This window comes from Coturnix japonica, chromosome 4 (genome assembly GCF_001577835.2).
Source record: "Coturnix japonica isolate 7356 chromosome 4, Coturnix japonica 2.1, whole genome shotgun sequence".
NCBI classification, from domain to species: domain Eukaryota; kingdom Metazoa; phylum Chordata; class Aves; order Galliformes; family Phasianidae; genus Coturnix; species Coturnix japonica.
Window position 1 is genome coordinate 29841388 of NC_029519.1, and position 19450 is coordinate 29860837.

Below are 19450 nucleotides of genomic sequence, written 5' to 3' on the forward strand. Positions count from 1 at the left end.
TTACAATTTAATTCTGTGATTATCTGCAAAGCATAACGTACCACCAGCATTCAACATGTTTGCTTCTCTATTTTTCTTCCACTACAGTATAAGAACAAAGACAGCTCAGGACATATTTAAATAATAATAAGGGGGGGAAAAAAAAGAAAATAAAAAAGAAAAAAAAAAAACAACTTCTAAAACAAAGAAAAAGAACATTATTAGAGAAAATTCTGATGGAAATTTCCAGAATAGAAGCTTTAAAAAGAAAATGTACAAACAAAATACAAAAAAAAAAAAACCTCTTTGCTATCACTTTATTAAACAGTGTTTGAGCAAGTACAGCATTCAGTTTTCAAGGGTGTAGGATATTTTTAAGCAACTGAAAGACTCACAAGAATGATCAGAAAGGTTCATACTAATCAACCTTGTTCTTCATGTATCCCTCCTAACTATTTCTTCTGAGTCTGTAAGCCAACAAGGTAAGAGCCACAGTAAAAGACAAAATTCATTCACAGAAACATCAGGAACATGAAGCAACCCATAGGTAAAATGTTGTTTGGAGGGTCTTTCAAACCAGCCAAGACCAGAATGCATGGTTGGTTGGTTTTACTCCAGTGATATCTCTGTTCAAGAGTCTGAACGCCTCCATTGCCGTGGAGGCATTTCACTCTCTGTGGCTTGCTGCTGTCTTGCATAATTTAATGAGCAAAAAGTAACATTTCTGAGGGGCTACAGAGTGGGAAAGTTACCAAAACTGCATGTAAAAAAATAGTTTGATGTAAATTGTCTATATTTAATCTGAACCTCTAGAATTCCATAGTCCTTAGTACTGTTTACAGGGTTGCCTGTGCTGTAGCACTTGTAACGCCATTAGTAAAACAGTGATGGTTTACTCAAATAATGAGTTAGGATACCAGACTATTGGAATCAAGAAGAACTACCAACCTGGTAAACCATTCTAATTTGATACCTCGGGGAGATGTCTTCTTCTCCCTTCCCAACCCCCTTCAATTTAGCTTTGAGCAAGAGGACACCGCTCTTCCTTACACTGCTGCCCTTCTGGCAATGCCAGTATTGATAGCAGAAATACGACTCTACTGCTAAGTGTTGCTGTTTACTGCATTGTCATCATTTTTTCCCATTATACCAGCAGTGAAAAACAGTACCAAAGAAGTTATGCACTGCTGGTTTAGGGTTTTTTTGTTTGCTTTTGTATCTAAAAAAGAAAAGAAAAAAGAGAAGTCACATGACCTTGAGAAAGACCACGAAAAATTGAAACACTAATACAGAAAGGAATCATTAGAAGAGCTAATGGATAACAGGGCAGGTGATGCTGGGTGATGGCTCTGTAGCGCTGAGCAGTTTGCATCGAAAGGATGAGAGAGATGCTCTGAGAGGCACTGCAGTTCAAGCCTGGGCTGCAAGAGGAAACATTCACTGTTCTGCAGTTGGCCAGCTAGACGACAGGATAACTCCTCTGTCTTGAAGTCTGTTCATTCCTTCCCCCTCCTCCCCATGAAGTTTCTCAGCACATCCCTTGTCTCACACTGTAACTTTCCTCCTTTCAGTTCCTCATCCTCAACTCTGTCCCCCACCTTGTTCAAACATTGTAAGAGAAGGGCTTTTGCTTCCTGATTATCCAGAAGAAACTGCTGCTACTTAGATATGAACTTATTCCAAGGGTATTCACCACCCGTGCTGTCTTCTTTCTGACTGCAGAGGCATCTCTTTGAACAGGTAGCACCCTGACCCTCCAGTCTCCCAGTCACAAGACCAGGTGCTCACTGGTGGGAAAGCAGAACTATGCAGAGATGCACCAGATTAACAAAGAAAGCACAAACCGGCTCATTCAGGAAAACTGCAGGCCACCACACTTAGGAATTTAGCAACTCTTCTCTCTCCTATTATTTTACAACTACACTAAGCTCCTAATGCAGAAACAAGGCATGCAACAGCCCAGCTGAAAGAGCTACAGGAAATGCAGTGTCTCCCCAAAGTGTTTTTTGGGTCATAAACATGGAAAGCTGGCATCTCCACAAAAACAGACTTGAAGTTTTAGTTCTTAGCTTCCACTGAATATGCTACTTAAGTGTGAAAACCCATTTTCATGAAGAGCTTAAGTTTATTACAGGTCTTGACCTAAAAAGGTAAACTTGGGCTGTTTTTTGTGGTACGTACCTAAATAGATATTTTCTTGTAATACCACTAGCCATTTTAATAAAAGGTTTTGATTTTTGTTTGTTTGTTGCTTTTTTTTCCCTTTTTTAAAAGCCATTAGCTTTGCAGAGATAAATTTAGCCCTGGGGGAGTTGCCAAGTTCCTTTTAGAACCATTAGGACTGCCGTCTAAACTGCAGAATTATGATCAGAAATTTTATTTCTGAGAGAACAAAGCCTGACATTCAGATCCCACGATAAGTTTCTGAAGTCACCATTGTGGAGGGCAGCTGGAAACAAGCTCAAAAGCAAATCCTACCTCTAGCTGCTGTGTTTTCACTTATACATATATACATAACACACACACAAACATATGTTTGCGCACACGCACATTGCCCATGGCCGACAAAATCAGAACCAGAACTGTTTGTGCAGGGGGTATCAGTACCATTGTAAGGCTAAGTCAGGAGGGAATCAAGGTCTGTGCTCCATCTCCAGAACACAAATTACCAGCGCTTCTCAAACAATGGATTGAGGTATTTTAAGTCTTAATTTATTCACTTGATTCTTGGCAAGGGTTGATAAATCTCAGAACGGCTTGGGTTGGAAGGGACCTCAAGGATCTCGAATCTCCAACACCCCCCCACCACAGGCAGGGCCACTAATTTCCACCTTAAATACTAGACCAGGCTGCCCAGGGCCCCATCCAACCTGGCCTTGAACATCTCCAAATCAACCATGTGGCCTCCTAAGTAGGTAAGAAATACTCAAACTCAGGCAATGCCTTCAGCTCCCTAAAAGGCAGTAGGGGTACATACAACTGGTATATGTAACTGCCAGCACACACCCAGATCCAGCATTATCACACTGTAGCATAATCAGATAGAATACTTGCTAAAAAGCAAGTAACTAAATAAAAGAAAGTCCTTCCAGGAAATATCATTTTATCAGTATTTCTCTAGGAAACACCTGTGAGAGCTCCAATTCATCAGGTAAAATGGCTATTAGCAGCACTGACTCTTACAGAATCAATTAAATCTTTCACTTTTTGTTTTTTTTAAATAAAGGAAAGCAGAGCATGAGGAGATGCTCTCAGCCAACGCTTTGGGAGATGCTTTAAATGTGCAATAGTTGAATCCTACTACAAGGTGCACAATCAAATTAATTTTGGAAAATGCTAAGGCCTAATTACCAAAGTCAGTTTTCAGCAGTGTGTGCGCCATTATGAATAAAGCGGGTTTCCTTCTGACTTTTCTACAGGTTTACCATCATATTTTGCCTAATGTTTCATACACACAGAGCTTATTTCTCATGACAATTCCTTTAAAAAAATAAATAACAAAAAAAAAACAAACCCAAGCAGTCATTTTCAGAGCGAGTACAGCAGGCACCACAAACTTCAGTCTGAGTAATAAAAAACAGGAGTTGTATAAAACGACTAGTGCTGGCTTTACTAATCAGAGCACAAGTGAGGTCCCAGAATCTGAAGCAATGCCACATATACATGGTAGACAAATGCAGTATCCTTATACCAGTTACAGTACTGTACTTTAAGTCCAATACACACATGCAGCCACTTATCCACACAGCAGACAGCACTCCCCTGTAGCTCCTGCCAGAAGGCCCCCTGTGTCTGTAGGCAGGCAGTTGGTGCTGGGGTACCCCACAGCTTGGGCAGCTGCAGCTATAGATCTGTTGGTGAGTGCTCAGAACACTCAGCCCAGCCTCACAGTCCTGATACTGCTGCTAAATTAGTGCCATTACTCATTCTGCTCTGCTAGCACAACAGTACTCCAGCAGAACATATTATCACTACTTACTACTATTTCAATAATACATTGCTGTCAACAGAAAGGACTTTTTCTTGCCCTGGCTACAGTTTCATGGAGTTGTTATATTTTGCAGCTCTGTTTTGCACACAAAACAGCATTTTTACAACAAGAATCTGTTTTCTGTTTTCTCTGAAAAGCACAGTTTCCTCCCAACTGTTTTTTCTCAGTGATTTACCAAGACTTGTCTCTCAAGTGACAGGGCATAATTTATTCTGTCATTGTGTTTAGAAGCTACATCACGACAACTTTCTCACAAACACTTTTAGAGAAGACGTTACGGTGGCAGAACTCCCAAGTACTGCACGCTAACCTTGAGAAAGATGCATTTAAAAAAGTGGTAGCAAACTACTTAAGCTTATTTCTATCATCAGGTTAACTCTTTTAAAATGAAGTGACTTTCAATCGGCTCTCAAGCCAATAACTGCAATTCCTAATGCCTATTAAGGCAATACAAAGAACTGAAACACAGTCAGATCACTGCTGAATCCCCACCCTCAAGTCAAGTCACCAGACTCAACAGTCACTGATGGACTCCGGCAGGCTTTGTTCAGAGAAGCCTGCTCCCCACAACCACCTTGGAACAGGACCACTCAGCTTCCAAAAACATGTTTGGGCTCATTCTGCTACTTCAGCACAATTCTTTCAGACTGAAAAGCCCCCTGTGTGCTGGAGAAAGAGGAACTTTTGTTTCCTTTCTCACGTACAAATTGGTGAGATAGGAACCTATTTCTGCAAGGAGACTCACACTCACTTCACAACGTTAAAGCACAGCTGAAAAGGTGACCATCAAACCACATGCTACATGAGCAGTCAAGGAAATAGGAGTATGTTCTCATAAGGAAAAACGTGTACCAAATTATATGAACTATCATCAATTTTCTTTTATTTACCTTCTTTGAAGTGGAAAGCCAAATTACAACTATTGGTTTAAATCATATGTTTCTTGCTCACTGATTGTAATCACAATTAGGTTCAACTATTACATATCAAAAATCAGTCCATATCTCATTTCTTGAGAGCTTTTTACTCATTTAAGCTTAGTTATTAGGCATTTAAATCACCTATCGTACACAGTATACTGATGTCCTGCAGCCTAAGTGGCTGACCTCTAAGCTTCAGTGCACTCGTGTTTTTCTTGCCTGTTTCTTAGTTCAGAGTCCACGTGAGACTCTTCTACTTCCTGGTGCATCTTTTTTTTTTTCCTTGCACTTTTCAGTCCAAAAATAGGTATAACAATTAAAAGCCATTTTACTTCCATTAAGCTTCCTATCATGTATGACACACCATTAGAAGTGCAAGCACTCCAAGAAAAATGTTTATTCTTGCACCATAGTGAATATAACTTATGAGTGAATTTTTAAAGTGAAAAGAATTATGTTTAAACTATTAGTAACCACTGTCACATACTCCATGCTCATGCTACTCTCCAATTAACCTGGAGATGAATGCTCTAGTACGTATCTTGCAAGACACAAGCTTAACGAGACAAGATATGTTTCAAATTTATCAGCCTAAGACAGCTTGTTCCAAAAGGTTGACCCAATTAAGCTCCCCAGTTTCACTGGATCACAGCTCCAATGACTTTTTCTACTTTTTCTAAAATCCATATTCTCATATGGAATCTTTTTTGTTTGGTTTGGCTTCCAAACAGTCAGCTTTAAACAAAGGGAAGGGAGATGGAGAGTAAAAAGGAGGAGACAAAGCATGCGCTTCCAAAACGTAATAGATAACAAATAATATAACCAACAGAAATCAATGAAGAATTGTTGACTACTACAAGTCTCAAACTAAGCTTAGGGTGGACCAAACTCTCAGGAAATGCATATAACAGGTGTGTTCACACAATTTAAATCAGGACACAGGATAAGCTGTCATTCACAAAGTCAGCTAGCAAGTTCCAGTTCTACATAAAGACAGTCACATAAAGAACCCATAACCCAAAGAGTCGGTATTAAAAATGTAAATGAATTTTCAGTGTTTTTGGACAACACAGCTATGTAAGTTTTTATTCTGACAAATTATGTTACATCTCTTAGCATCTAGCAGTTTCAGAGCAACTCAAGGCAGCAATCAAAACATCCATTAGAGTGCTCTACTTCTCAGAACAAGCAAGCAAGTGGTTGTCAGTGCAGCCAGTAAATCACCTGATCCTATTACAAAATCAATTACTGCAGCACATTTCTATTGCTATACAACCTGATAATGGCTAAATGATATTGGATAGCTACTGCAAGGTCAAGAAAACTGCTAAGAATATCTGAAATTTGTCTTTTTTCATGTAAATCCAAATTATGCAGAACCCTTTTAACGGTATATTTAGAATGTAAAATATAGTTACCTTCTTTGGCTGATTGAGACATTCAATGGATAGTCTCTGCAACTGCTGCGTTGTATGGCTGAAAGATAGAAGATTGGAGCAGCAGGTCGAACAGCCCAGCCTCTTCATTAAAGAAGAAATAATGCTGCAGCCACAGCCACACATTGACTTACTCAGACGAGTTTATTCTTCACAGAATTAGGACCGGTACTGTCCCGTACAGACTCAAAATTGGCCAGCTGCCTCATTCTGCAGCCTGCTGGCTGAAATTAGCACTGCTAAGCAGAAAAGCAGCCCATATTTCTCCAAAAAAGATGTCAGCAGTCTCATCAGCAAGTAATACCTTGCCTTTAGAAGATGCGTACGTTTTCCCGTTTACAAAGCAAGCAGCTCTAAAGAGGCCAGCTGCCCAGCAGAGGAGTAGATGCAGGGATGGTAGTCCCTCCCAACTGCTCACCGACTCTTCCTGCTGTGGCTCCCGTCACTTCGGTGCCCTTTTAGCCCCCCCAGCAGCACAGCCTATCCAGGACAGGCCCCGGGCAGAGGCGGCCACAGCAGCATCACAGAGCCCCACCCTGCCAGCCCCACGCCCCTCATCACCCCGGCACCCTGCCTCCTGCTCACAGCATGCTGCTCTCTTGGAGCTGCCGACCTGCCGCAGCTCCTGTGCCTGGCAAAGACCCTCCTGTCATAAAGGGGGAGTGATGAGACTTCACTTGTGATGCACACAGACCGAATTCTTGCAATGACTGGGGAAGAAAAAAAAGTCACTTGCCACATCTGTATGCATGAGATAAATGCTGCTCGGGTCTATTAAATCCTGAAATAACAACGGCTACAGCAAAGCTAGGTGAGTGAGAATAACACTAGGAGAAGTCAACAGTAATAATTTAAACCTAGGATGAAAAAAGCCTAAGAGAATTTCAAGCAGGATGTCAAAAGGTACTGGAACCAACTCTCCAAACAAGTTACAGACAGCAGGTATAAGCAGCTTTAGGAAGGTCTGCAAGGAGTCCTCTTTGGGAAGGAAAAAGCAGTACAGAAAGGCAGAACTACATCTAACTACTCACTTGAATTAAAAAGGTCTCCTAACCTTTAGAAATGTGTATACCTGGTTAAAAATATACTCAGTGCTTCTTCAATGCACAAAATTGCTATTGGAAACATCTCGTCATTACAAGAGATGCTAATGCAATAACTATATCCCTTTTGCTTTCTAGATAAAAATTTAAGTGAGGCTGTAAAAAGCTCATATTAATTGGTTTAATAAATGTATGCAATACTATTTCTGAAAGGACGCCTCACGTTAACATAACTGCTTAACCTGATTACGGGATAATCTGACTTGAAATAATTGTCACTTACATTTATAGAGCTATCGGTGCTTGTCTCGTTCAACAGCATCCTTTTTATCAAAAGGTTAAGCAAATGCAAGTGACACGAAAGCAGCTTAAACAAATATATTTACAGAAAACTTCTCATTATCGTGCTGCATTCAAAACAATCTCCCTTCTGCTCTCTCCCCTCCCCTTTACTCGCTCTCCCTTCTTTCCCCCTCCCTCTCCTTGGTTTAAAGCTGAACTGAGCCTCTCCCTTCACCTTGCTCTGCCCTTTCGATATTCATGTTTCTATTAAATCCATTTCCGGTCTATGTACAAGCATGCACAGCAAATTGCACAATAAAAAAACCTTCCGTAGATAAAGACTACAGATGCAAACAAGCAAAATAATGCAGTAACCTTTTACTCGCCTGCTGGAGGTACTGTCTGCTGCACAGAATTTTAAATCCTCATCTGCAGATGCAATTGAGCTGCTATTGCCAAGGACTTTGCTCTTCCTGTGCTGATTCTACACAGCTATTCATCGAAAGAGCACATTATATTGAAAACAAAGTAATCTCAGGTAAAATGACTTAAATGGCTTGAAAGGAACTAACTTCAAAACAAAAAGAAATCATTGGCTATAGCTCTGACCGGTCACATTTCAGAGATGTCAGGCACATTAGTGAAGAAAGTCTCATTGCTGATGCACGCTTGCCAGCAATGTGCAGGATGTGGAAGCAGAGAGAGCTAATGAAAAAAAATTAATGCACAGATTTAAAGTGCAAGGACCTCTCACATGCAAAACTGCGTGTGTCCTGCATGCCACAGGAAACACCTTTTTTTCCACAAGCATTTATTGTTTGTACAACTAAAAAAATGGTCGTGAAAAGCAACCCTCACATCCCCTTTACTTCAGTTACTGGTCTGCCAGTAGACTGCAGGCAAGTTCTAACACAAATATCCTCAGTGCACCTCTATTCCTGATAAATAGAAGCTCCAGCTTCATCCTTTGGCAGCACATAGTGAAGGACTGCACAGATACATTTCTTAACAAGAGACACTACAGGAAAGCATTGATGTTTTTGGTAATAGTTTTGAGTATAATAAGGTTAGGAAGCAAAAGGGTATTTCAATGGAATTTGCATTATTCTTAGCAGAAATTAAACACCAGCGGTAAAATCTGCTATTCATTATTTATGAATTTTACCCTTCCTCATGCTGGTTTCTTTAATGTACTATTGATTCCAGGATGCACACAAATAGAGCCACTGACAGACAAGACCGAGTTTTATAGAATAACTATCAGCCAAATTAATATTTCCAGGAATATCAAAGTAATATCATTCCAAGAATTTTTTTCCTATCTATAGACAACAGCACTGATGTCCCATTGACTGTGACATAGTTAAAAATTAACTCTCTTCCTCCGCCAAAAGCATCCTATGATGTCATTTAAAATAGGAAGACATAGTGGTAATGCCAGTGCAAAAGTTGCCTACTTTGTTTCTTCTGCTTTCCCAGTATTTGCCATCTGCAAAACTTCCAATACATTTTTACTCTCTAAGGCTTATTTTATCTGAAAATAAAATTGTTTGCCCTCCCACGCCCTTGTTTTTCTCCCTTTGTTACTTCCTCATTTCCAACTAAAATATTAGATGCGTAATGTTCTTCTCCATAATATTCATTAGCAGGAAGAAGCCACATAGGCAGCATCCTTGGAACTGCAAACACTTTCCAGAATACCAGCTATTATTATTATTACATAAACCTGCACAACTTCCACAAACTTGCTGAAACCTGAACTTACAAACACAACAGGATTGTTTACAGTTTTAGAGAAACATTTATAGTATTGACAAAGCTTTCCTGCAAAACTCTGTAAGTCACTGACTGTCGCAGAAAAAAAAAAAAGATGTGAAGCAGAGATATTTCATGCTAAACTACAACCATATGCAAAATCTCAAGAGGCGAACTGCCAGACATGCTCTTAAGTTAGAGGCTTCAATGAAATAATACTCGTACATAGTGTGGAAAGGGCTACAAGCAGTGAAAATATGCACTGAAAAAGAACAAACCATCACAGGCACAGAATATATAGAATCATAGAATGGTTGGGATTGGAAGGGGACCTCAAGGATCATCAAGTTCCAGTCCCCCTACCTGGAGCATCTCCTGTATGAGAAAATGCTGAGATACCTGGGATTGTTTGGCCTGGAATAGAAGAGACTGAGATTGGAACTTAACAGTGCTTACAAATTATCTCAAGGGTGGGAATTAGGTGGATGGTGCCAAGCTCTTTCCAGTGGTGCCCACTGACAGAACAAGAGGCAACAACTGGAACACAGGAAGTTCCATAAGAATATTTCTTCACAATACCCAAAACTGCTTAACTGGCCTGCCTAGAGGGCAAAGCACTCTTTCATATAAAAGCGCAATAGGTAAATATGTAAAACGTAGCCTTTAACTGAAGGCTTGCTACTAGTAATAAAAAGAAAACTGCACTAGGAGAAGCTGAAAATCGCATTAAAAATTACATCTTCTTCAATCTCAAGAAATCCAAGACAATTCCCACTTAAAGATGTGAAAACATTCTTCAGATGCTTGAACTGTCAAAGATGGCAAACTGAGAGAAAGACTTGAAAATGAAACAAAGAAGTCATCAAGCACACTGTCCCTGCAGCAGGCAGGTTTCAGAGCAGTACAGGAAGAACCTGAGAATTTCCATTTTCAGCAGCGTAGCCCAAGGCAACACAGCAGAAGTGGTTTTCAGATTCATCAGCTTCTCTCAAAGCTCCTTCTACCCAGTCTGGGGGAGGCAAGAGCAGGTGATGGGCTGACCACACTCAGGCTCATCCTTTCTCTTCCCATCCACCTAATGGAGACTACAAAAAAACAATTGAAAAAGTGAGAAAGGACTATTTTTGTTCCAGAACTGTGCAACTACAGAAGGCCCGTACAGAATAAACACCACTTGTACCTACTAAGACCCCCATCTCCTACCTGACCCTCTTTTCCTGATGCCAAGCTTTCTTATTCGGAAAGCAAAATATACAACCCTGTATCTCTCTCCAGAAAGTCTATGACACTCTACTGTCCCTAACCTCCACTAGACAGATAAAAATACAGACCTAGTATTTGCAGCATTGGACTCTTATCACACTGAGTGGATGTGCCACCCGCACACACTTAACAGTACAGGCACATGACCTAAGCTCTGGCATCCAAGAGCTCACAAGCACTGTGATGTTGAGAGGTTTGCAATCTGCATGGCTCATTCACGTGAGCCAATCAACAATCTATACCACTGCTATACACATTCCTTAAGAACACTCGTTGCCTGAAACAATGACATATGCAACTAACTGAATTGACAAACATTCCAATATAGATATATGATCATCATTAGCCTCCCAGATTAGAGGCTCCTTTAGCCTATAGGTGTATGCACACAGTCTTCTCAACAGCTCCATACTATGTTCATGTTCAGTACTCATCTGGCATCTATCCACATATCACTTCTTCTTTACTTGATCAGAATCCAGATATGACACCAACCAGTTCTATAATGTTTTGCAAGAACGACCCAAATGGCTAACAGACTGCAGGTGCTCATTCATTATATTTTAGACTCATACACCGATTATTTTTTGTCTCAATTTTGGTAGAGTATTCCATGCAGATGAAGTGACATTGAATATTTATTGCATGCTGATACAATGAGGAAAAAGTTTTATCTGTATACAATTGAAGTATTCTCAGTGATTATTTGAACATACTCTCACACACCCTCATTTATCAGGGGAGGAAAGCTCTCCTTGGTCCTTCTCCTCTTGCCTATGTACTTGTAGAACCCCTCCTTGTTATTTTTCACATCCCTTGCCAAGTTCAGCTCCATCTGTGCCTTGGCTTTCCTGATCTTATTTCTACACATGCAGACAACATCCCTATATTCTTCCCAGGCTACACAACCCTGCTTCCACTTCCTGTACATTTCTCTCTTTTCCCTCAGTTTAAGCTGCAAGTCCTTGCTCAGCCATATCAGTTTCATTGCAACCAAAAAAATACATATCCTTTAAAACCAATTTGTTATGCATTCCAAAATTTATTCACTCTTATATCGAAGAGTTGTACATGATAGAAAACTGTACTCAACTTTTAACTATCTTATGTATCTACTTAAGTAGCACATGTAGGCTAGTCTCCCTGCTCAGGTGGCCTTATAATAACCCCACAAACTTCTCCTTGCTCCATAAGCAGAGTTGGTTTTACAAGCAAGTAAATAAACAAGCAGTAAGAAAGTAATAAGGAATACATTGCTAGTACTATGAGTCCCACAGCTAACTTCCCCATATACCATAGAGCTAAGGAAAATCATGCACCTTGAACAATCCCTAGCACCTGCTAAAAGATAAGAAAGATTTTCCATCTACATGAGAAAATGCTTAGCCTACACAACAAGCACAGTGTAAAAGACAGCAGTCAACGTGGGGCTTGAGAGAAGCGTGCCACCTGCAAGCAGATGAGCCAGTGGCAAATTTCTAGATGCTTTTTCTAGTGGGCTTAAGGAGAACTGAATTCATCATTTGACCCGGGATCTAAGCCACTTAGCTACAGAAGTGCTGCTGAGAGACAATATGCCAGGAACGATAAGACTGCGAGCCTACATTTGAGTCACAAATACAGCTCACACCAAATTAGGTACACTGCTCTACAGCTTGATACAGGACCCACCTGCATAGGAGCTGCTCCACTCCTCCAGTTCTCCCGAACACACATGTTCTGTTTTCATTGTTGCAGTTTCTGATGTTGCTTTTTTGTTTGTTTTACTCTTGGGCTGTTGTTTCTGCACGCATTGTTTTTGTTGGGTTTTTTGGTTTGTTTTAAATACAGCACAGAAATGCAGCAGAAGATTATAAACCAACTGAATATAATAAATCACTAATCCTTCAAGTAGATTATGAAATACATTCACATTAATGTACATGGCCTATTCCTTTTCAGTATGCTGACATTACCTCAAAGTATTAAAAAAGTTTCTGAAGACACCCACGCTGGTCTGTCTCTGACAGTGGGTGATTCTCCCCCTCCAGAGCTCTGGGAAGCAATCTGGGATAAGCACTCAGCTGGCTGCCAATTTGCAATCCAGCACTGAAGCAGTTAATACTTTCCTCAGCACAAGCACTAAATACTTCTATTTCAGAGCTCTTCTTTCAGGCTGTTGGCTGATTTCAGAAGGAAACACTATCAATTTATGCTTGGTACTTTTTCCTAAAGGTGACTTAATTCTGAGTTGCTGCCCCTTTCCAAACAAAGGTGATGAACAAAAGTCCTGAAGCAGGGTAACAAGGGAACTTTTTTACAGAAAGAAGGATGCTGTTATAAGATACAGCACAAGCAAGTGGTTGGTCACTTCACTGCAGATTTCAGAGCCACCCATTTCATATTGATGGAAGGGATGAGGACAGCCTACCTCTCTAAACAGTCAGAGGAGAACAGAACAGAGAAGGCGCTAAATGTTCTCTAGAACCACAGGCTAGTAACCAGAGAATCCCTGCTAAGCCCTTGGAACAGAAGGCCTTAGACTTGGTGGGGCTGAAACACCTAGCTGAGAGGCAGGCACAGAGCTATCGCATTGCACAGAGCACACACAAGACAAAGGCTCTTCGGCAACGCAGCAAACTTCCAATGCTGAAATTACCACATGCACAAGAAAAAAAGAAAAAAGAAAAAAAAAAAATCACCATAGAAGCAAGACCTGTAATTCTTGTCATTTGGATAATGCCTTTAAAGAATTAATGTACATTCTTAATTTTAAAGCTTGCTTAACCTCATTAACTTATTTACTCTCCTCCATAATCGAGGTCTTCACAGAGCAGGAGACAAAAGTCAATTTTCTGAAATCCAGTTTCTCAGCAGCATGTACTGAAAATGCCAGGAATCCCCCAAAGCACAACAAAACCAAGCAAGAACTCCCACATTTCTCCATGTCTGAGCGCATAGAAAAGTAGCCCTTCACTTCCTCATTAACAGCTGTGAATCTTTCAAGTAAGAAACCTTGCGATCCAATTCCAAAATTGAAGAGTGAAAGACAAGAAGAGCCTTATAAAGATCAACATTCCTGCTGTATTTCATGTGGTTCTCAAGAACCACAACAACAATGAAGCTATTCTAATCCTTTCTGTTCTTCAGGCTGCAGGAAACAAGTGGATTGGATTCTGTTATGTTTAAGACATAGAAAACAAAGGTGACTGGCCACTTCACATGGAAACTTACAATTGTAACATAACCATTATTGAATAACACACATTTTTGTGCCCTGTTTCTCCACTCGAGCCTCACCCTCTATCTACAGGCTTATATTAAGGCCAAGGATTTGCTATGGATATTATCTTCCAAAATATTCTATCTCGAGCTCTCATTCACTCTCAAGTACATTTTCATTACCTCGTCAGAGGCCGCAGTACAGATTTCCCTGCACAGCCTTACCCATAGCTAACGTTAACACTGCCCGTATGTGCAAGTCACAGGAAAAATGCTAGCTTTAACACCTGAAGGTTAGCAAATTTTAAAAGCTCCCTTTAATGTAGATGGAAGTTAAAGCAGCGTACGATTATATTTCATTCCTGTGATAGCTTTCAGGTAAAAAGCTGAGTTGCCTTAGAGGCAGAAGCTGGCAGCATTTAATGTGAAAAAACATTAGTAGATGTTGACCTCAGGAACCAAAGTAGTATCTTGCCTACCAAGTGTGCCTCTCTTAACACAGGTACTTATGCCAGGATACAGATTTCAAACTCCACACTCCCATACAGAAGAGTAAAGAGGTACAATTGTTCATGTAGTCAGATAGGGAAGAACTGCAAAGCTGATTCACCTGGAAAATAACTCACAAATACAGAAGGCCACACAAGATCACCTATCCTGACCACTGTGCTACTTCAGTATCATTTTGTTAACAGAACAGAAAATGAAAAGAAGAATAAAGAGATGAAGGGGACGTGAGGAGGCTGAAGATGCTGCAGTTTGAGCCAGCAGGGTTAATACAGGAACTCAAACACAACCAAACCACAGATACCATATGCAGTGACATCATACTTGTTTGCTGCTTTGTTCTTCACTTTCTTGTCTACAAAATGAGACTAATGCTTACTATGGCTTACAACACAAGTACAGAAAAGAGGTGAACAACTACATTATCGGCTTGCTGTATATCAGTAACAAGGGGACAGAAAAGGAGGGGTATAATTTTGAAGACAGGACAAGAAAAAGCAGCTGACAAGAAGTCGTTTGGGTTTATTTTTGTTCTTTTCCTGTAACTAAAGTAGAGAGGAAATAAAAGCTAAGGGTTTTGACAGCAAGGAGACAGCTTGCTCAAGAGAAAAGTGCTCAGTACCAAGCACAGAACTACTGCAATAAACATACTGCATCTTGATCAGAGGGAGCAGGAGCCCAATGATCTCTAGGATGCCTCTGGAAGACTTTTTTCCAAGCACCTGTTTAATCATTTTCAGCAGCCTTTGCACTTAACCTGTGTGCAAGCCCAAGCCATGACAGGGCAGAAGAGATGGCTACAAACCACTGATCTAAATGTAAAGGATAATAAACTGTCAGTGGGACATCCCAAGCATGCTTTATTATTACAGGGACAGAATTTTACTTCAGAACAATGACTAGTTCTTGTGTTCTAAGGCACGTATTTTCTTGAACATTAACGAGCTTTAATTAATATGAGGATGTTCAAGCCCTGCTAAGTGATGATGGCCTAGCAAGGTCATCTGTGCACACAACCTGGGAGCTAACTTTCACATCCATGGATCTTTCTACAGCCCTAAGCAGCTAGAGGAGATGAAATAAGCCACCTCAAGTCATGCAAGTTAAAGTGATTAACTCAAAGTAGAAACAGATATACAAGGGTGTTAAATTCATCCAGTTATGTGCCTTTAAACAGCATTTATTGTTGGGAGAAAAGTATTCAATTTCTCTCCATTTCTGAACATTTTTGGCCCCAAAATAATCTATTAGTCCACACTTCAGAAAACCATTTCTGTACTGCAGAGATGAAGGAAGAAGTTAACATGCTCTGCAAAGCCTTGAAAATCATCCACAAACTAATCAGTAGGGCATATTTGAGCACCATATGAAAACCTTTAAGACAGGAAAACATTAATATTACTACTGTCATAATTTCTAAACTAAAGAAGAGTACAAAGGAAACTTCAAATGATACGAATGTTTCTATTAAAGACCCTTCATCTTATGGGATCATCCAACATCTGACAAGCACCATGTGGGCTGTATGCTGCACCTGCTAGCAGACAACCCAAGCAACCCATAATCCCCACTCACAGCTTCCTAAGAGCCACAATGGACAGCACAAGACCTTAAGAATTAAGCATGCAGGATTTCTTGTTAGATCAGCAATTTGTTTTGGTTTTGGGGCACTTTTTTGTTGAGGGTGTCCACATAACTCCACATAACCAAGTGACAATTTACCTAAGTCTACTAGAAGACTTTGCTTGGATGCACACAGTGATGGGACAGAGGCTACGGACACAACCTGAAACAACAGAAATCCTATGTTCTGAAAAAGAAGCTTCGTATTACAGGTCTGTCAACCTATATAGATACTTACCAGTTAAAGACTTAGGAAAAAGGGAATACTGTAAACAGAACCAGAACAGAACTCAATAAATGCAACTGCCTGTGTAATTAGAAATGCAGGATTTCAAAGTTGCATAGATTGCCGTGAAGCCAAAATGAGTTGGTATCAATAGTCATGTCACCTTCAATGCTGACTCCTCAAACTATTGCTCTACATTCTGGGAATACATTGATATACTAGAAGAGAAAACTTAAAATATATATATAGTTTTAGTGAATACAGCAAGAGCATCAGTAAAGACATGATAAAAGGATGCTGCAGCAATCACTGTGCCAGATGATGAGAGGTTCAGCTGTGTGGACAGAATTAGAATCTCTCCCATTTTCTGCAGGAGCAATCAGGATGTCTGCACGTGCAAGACAACAACAGCAGTTACTCTATTTGTGGAGGCGCTATTTTTCAAACGTGTACCGAGATGAGGTGAAGTAATGCTGAAGGAGGGAGCACACCTTACGTACAGTCAGCTCCTTACTCCTGATCCTATCACTCAGGCACAGCGTCCCCTTCCTATCTCTACAAAGGTAAGGACGGGGATGAGGGTGCTCCTCGGGACAGCGCTTGATCTGGAAGCGCCTTAACAGCTCTCTGCAACTGCGGCAGACCTGCCACTGGGGGGAGCTGCGGCCACACGAGATTCCAAATCCTCACCGCTCCCCCGGAGAGGGGCGCAGGAAACAGGTCCGCGCTGTGCACCAACCTGTGCTTTCCCGTCCCGCGCCCTGGTACCTCTCAGCCTCCCAGTACAGCTGTTCCCAGCCCCGCTGCCTACTCACACCTCCTGCGCTCACATGTGCTGTGACGGCACATGAGACGGGCGGCAGCATGGGAGCACCGCCTGCTCAGCAGCGGCCTCTGGCAGCCTCGTCACAAAGCTGGGGCGCCGTCCGTGGCAGAACGCAGCGCCACTGACCTGCTGCAGGGCCACGCAGCGGGCAAGGAAAGCCAACATTCAAGTGGTTCAAAGCCACGGTAGCTTCTTGAAACAGAAAAACTCACTTGAAGAGCTGATTTAAATAACCACAGTTCACTATAAAGATCAATAGCAGCATTCAACACTGAAGAGAGAAGAGCAGAGCTAACTTCAGAACCTAGTATTTGCCAATATCTACAGGAATGCCTGTTAGGTTTTGTCCTCCTTCACCAGCTCACTACATACAGCATCAATTTATGCTGTATGTAGTGAGCTATGAAGTTATGCAATACTTCAATCCTTTTCTTCTCTTTTTTTCTTTAAACTATCCAAAGGTTACAGGTAAATACCACAAAACTTTAAGACCAGTGGATGATAAACATCAAAATTACTTTATGAAGACCCTCCACTGTACTCTTCTATTACCCAAGTCACAGTTGACACTGCTTCAGAAATATCATGAACACAGTACAGTCCTTAACTCTCAACACAGCAAAGCGAAGCTGCAAGCACAGGCAGCCTCTTTGGCTGCAAAATTTTGTAGCAGGACTTCAAGGAAATTCACATGCCATAGACTAAAATAGTGCTTAAAATTCTGTCATAAGTAGCTGCAATTTAAAGTGCAATAATTTAAAAAAAAAAAAAAAAAAAAAAAAAAGTGAGCTTAAGATCTAAGTTGCTTATTTGTCACATCTTCTGATCACAGAATCGTAGGGGTTGGAAGGGACCTCCAGGGATCATCGAGTCCAACCCCCAAAACTCAAACATACTAGTATCATCATGGCATGCAAAACTATCTTCACAGCAGTACTGGTATACATCCAAAAGGACAGACAGGAAGGGAATGAGCTGTTCTACATGACCGTCAAGATGACCTAGGATTCAGCTGGAGATTGAGTTAAATCTGAATTATTAGCAATGTCTTTTTTAGTCTCGTGAAAGGAGGAATAAATGAGACTGCTGAACAATTCCTGTGGGTTTTCTGAAATTCTAGATCAAAGTGGATGTTAATTATTAGAGTGGGTAACAAAGACTAGGAAGGGGACACTGATAAACACTTTCCTGATTTCATATGAAACAGTGGGAGCGCTAAGTCCCGATTAGGTCCTCAGTTATACGCATGCAGCCATAAAAACTTCAAATCAAAACTCAAAGAGCTTTTTCAATACAATCCAAGGTAATTATTTATGGTTATATAGGTTTAATTCTACTGAAGTGAACAAAAGTCAGCATCTGCAGGATAAAATGAAATGACTTGAGCAATTTTACAGTATTGTGAAAAGTAAACATGCCACAGCAAAGGTACATACAAAGCTACAGTAAGAAAAATTTAAAGATATGCCTACAAACAGACTAAAATTTAAGCTATAGCAAGTGTGAAAGATGAAAAGTTATTCATATGCTTTAATCACTAACTGCCCAGATGAAAAACATAATGAAGGAGAGAGGCAAAAAGTATGCCATTAAGTTTGTCCTGTTTGAAAGATGGAGACTATTGAACAGACCTACAAACATCTTAGAGATGTTGACGTGATTAGGACAGCACTGGTAGAAACATTAAGAAATAAAACAGCCTATTCATAATCTGTTTGCTTTCTCTGCATTCTATTGAAAGAATTTTCAATAGCCTCCTGATCAATTAGCCAAGAGGAAAAGCCTAATCAATTCTATGTACTCTTTAATGAGCTTCACACAAACAAACACAAAACATTAACAGGTGATTAACAGAGCACTTAATTTTGATCTTCTGGTCTCATCAAGAGGTCACACAAGATTTGTCTGAAACTATGATATCTTGGCTGCAGAGAATGTGTACACATATAGGAATGAAGTTTTTCATGCATTTTTAAGTTTCTTTTTAAAGAACTGGAGTTGCAAACTCTAAGGGATGCAATCTTCTGTGAATAATTCATATATTGATAATATCAATGTCGACTCACCCAATCAAGTTACTCACACAACAACTCCATTTTGCTACTGGAAGAAGGAGTAAAAAGAAGAAAAAGTTCATACAAATACCAAGCCACTTATTTTAACAATGCTTTCAGAGACTGTATTGAAGTTATCTTCCCTCAAAATAAAGAAAAACTGCAGCATAGACTTAGTAATAACTCTGCATAGCAATCTTTTAGCAGCATACACATCGAACTAGGTATGTAAAGCTAGCCAAGCTTATTGGCTATTACTGTTTTAAGACAGCACTCCCCATACCTATTTTCAAACCACAGCTTACAAATATTGAAACTCCCAGATTAATATAAATGCAGATACC

At 40.4% G+C, this 19450-nt stretch overlaps 1 protein-coding gene across 6 annotated transcripts in view; it reads right to left on the reverse strand.

The window, feature by feature from the left end:
* Window positions 1-19450, reverse strand: part of FBXW7 (F-box and WD repeat domain containing 7) — a 151538-nt gene that overhangs the window by 112305 nt on the left and 19783 nt on the right. For 2 of the 6 annotated variants that reach the window (XM_032444124.1, XM_032444123.1), the window contains exon 1: window positions 6309-6327. The exons of 3 other annotated variants lie outside the window; for them this stretch is intronic. The gene's annotated coding sequence lies outside the window, so the exon portion shown is untranslated. Of the gene's footprint in view, window positions 1-6308; window positions 6328-16965; window positions 17076-19450 lie in introns of those variants that run through there. One more of the 6 variants, XM_015861320.2, reaches the window with a different exon arrangement.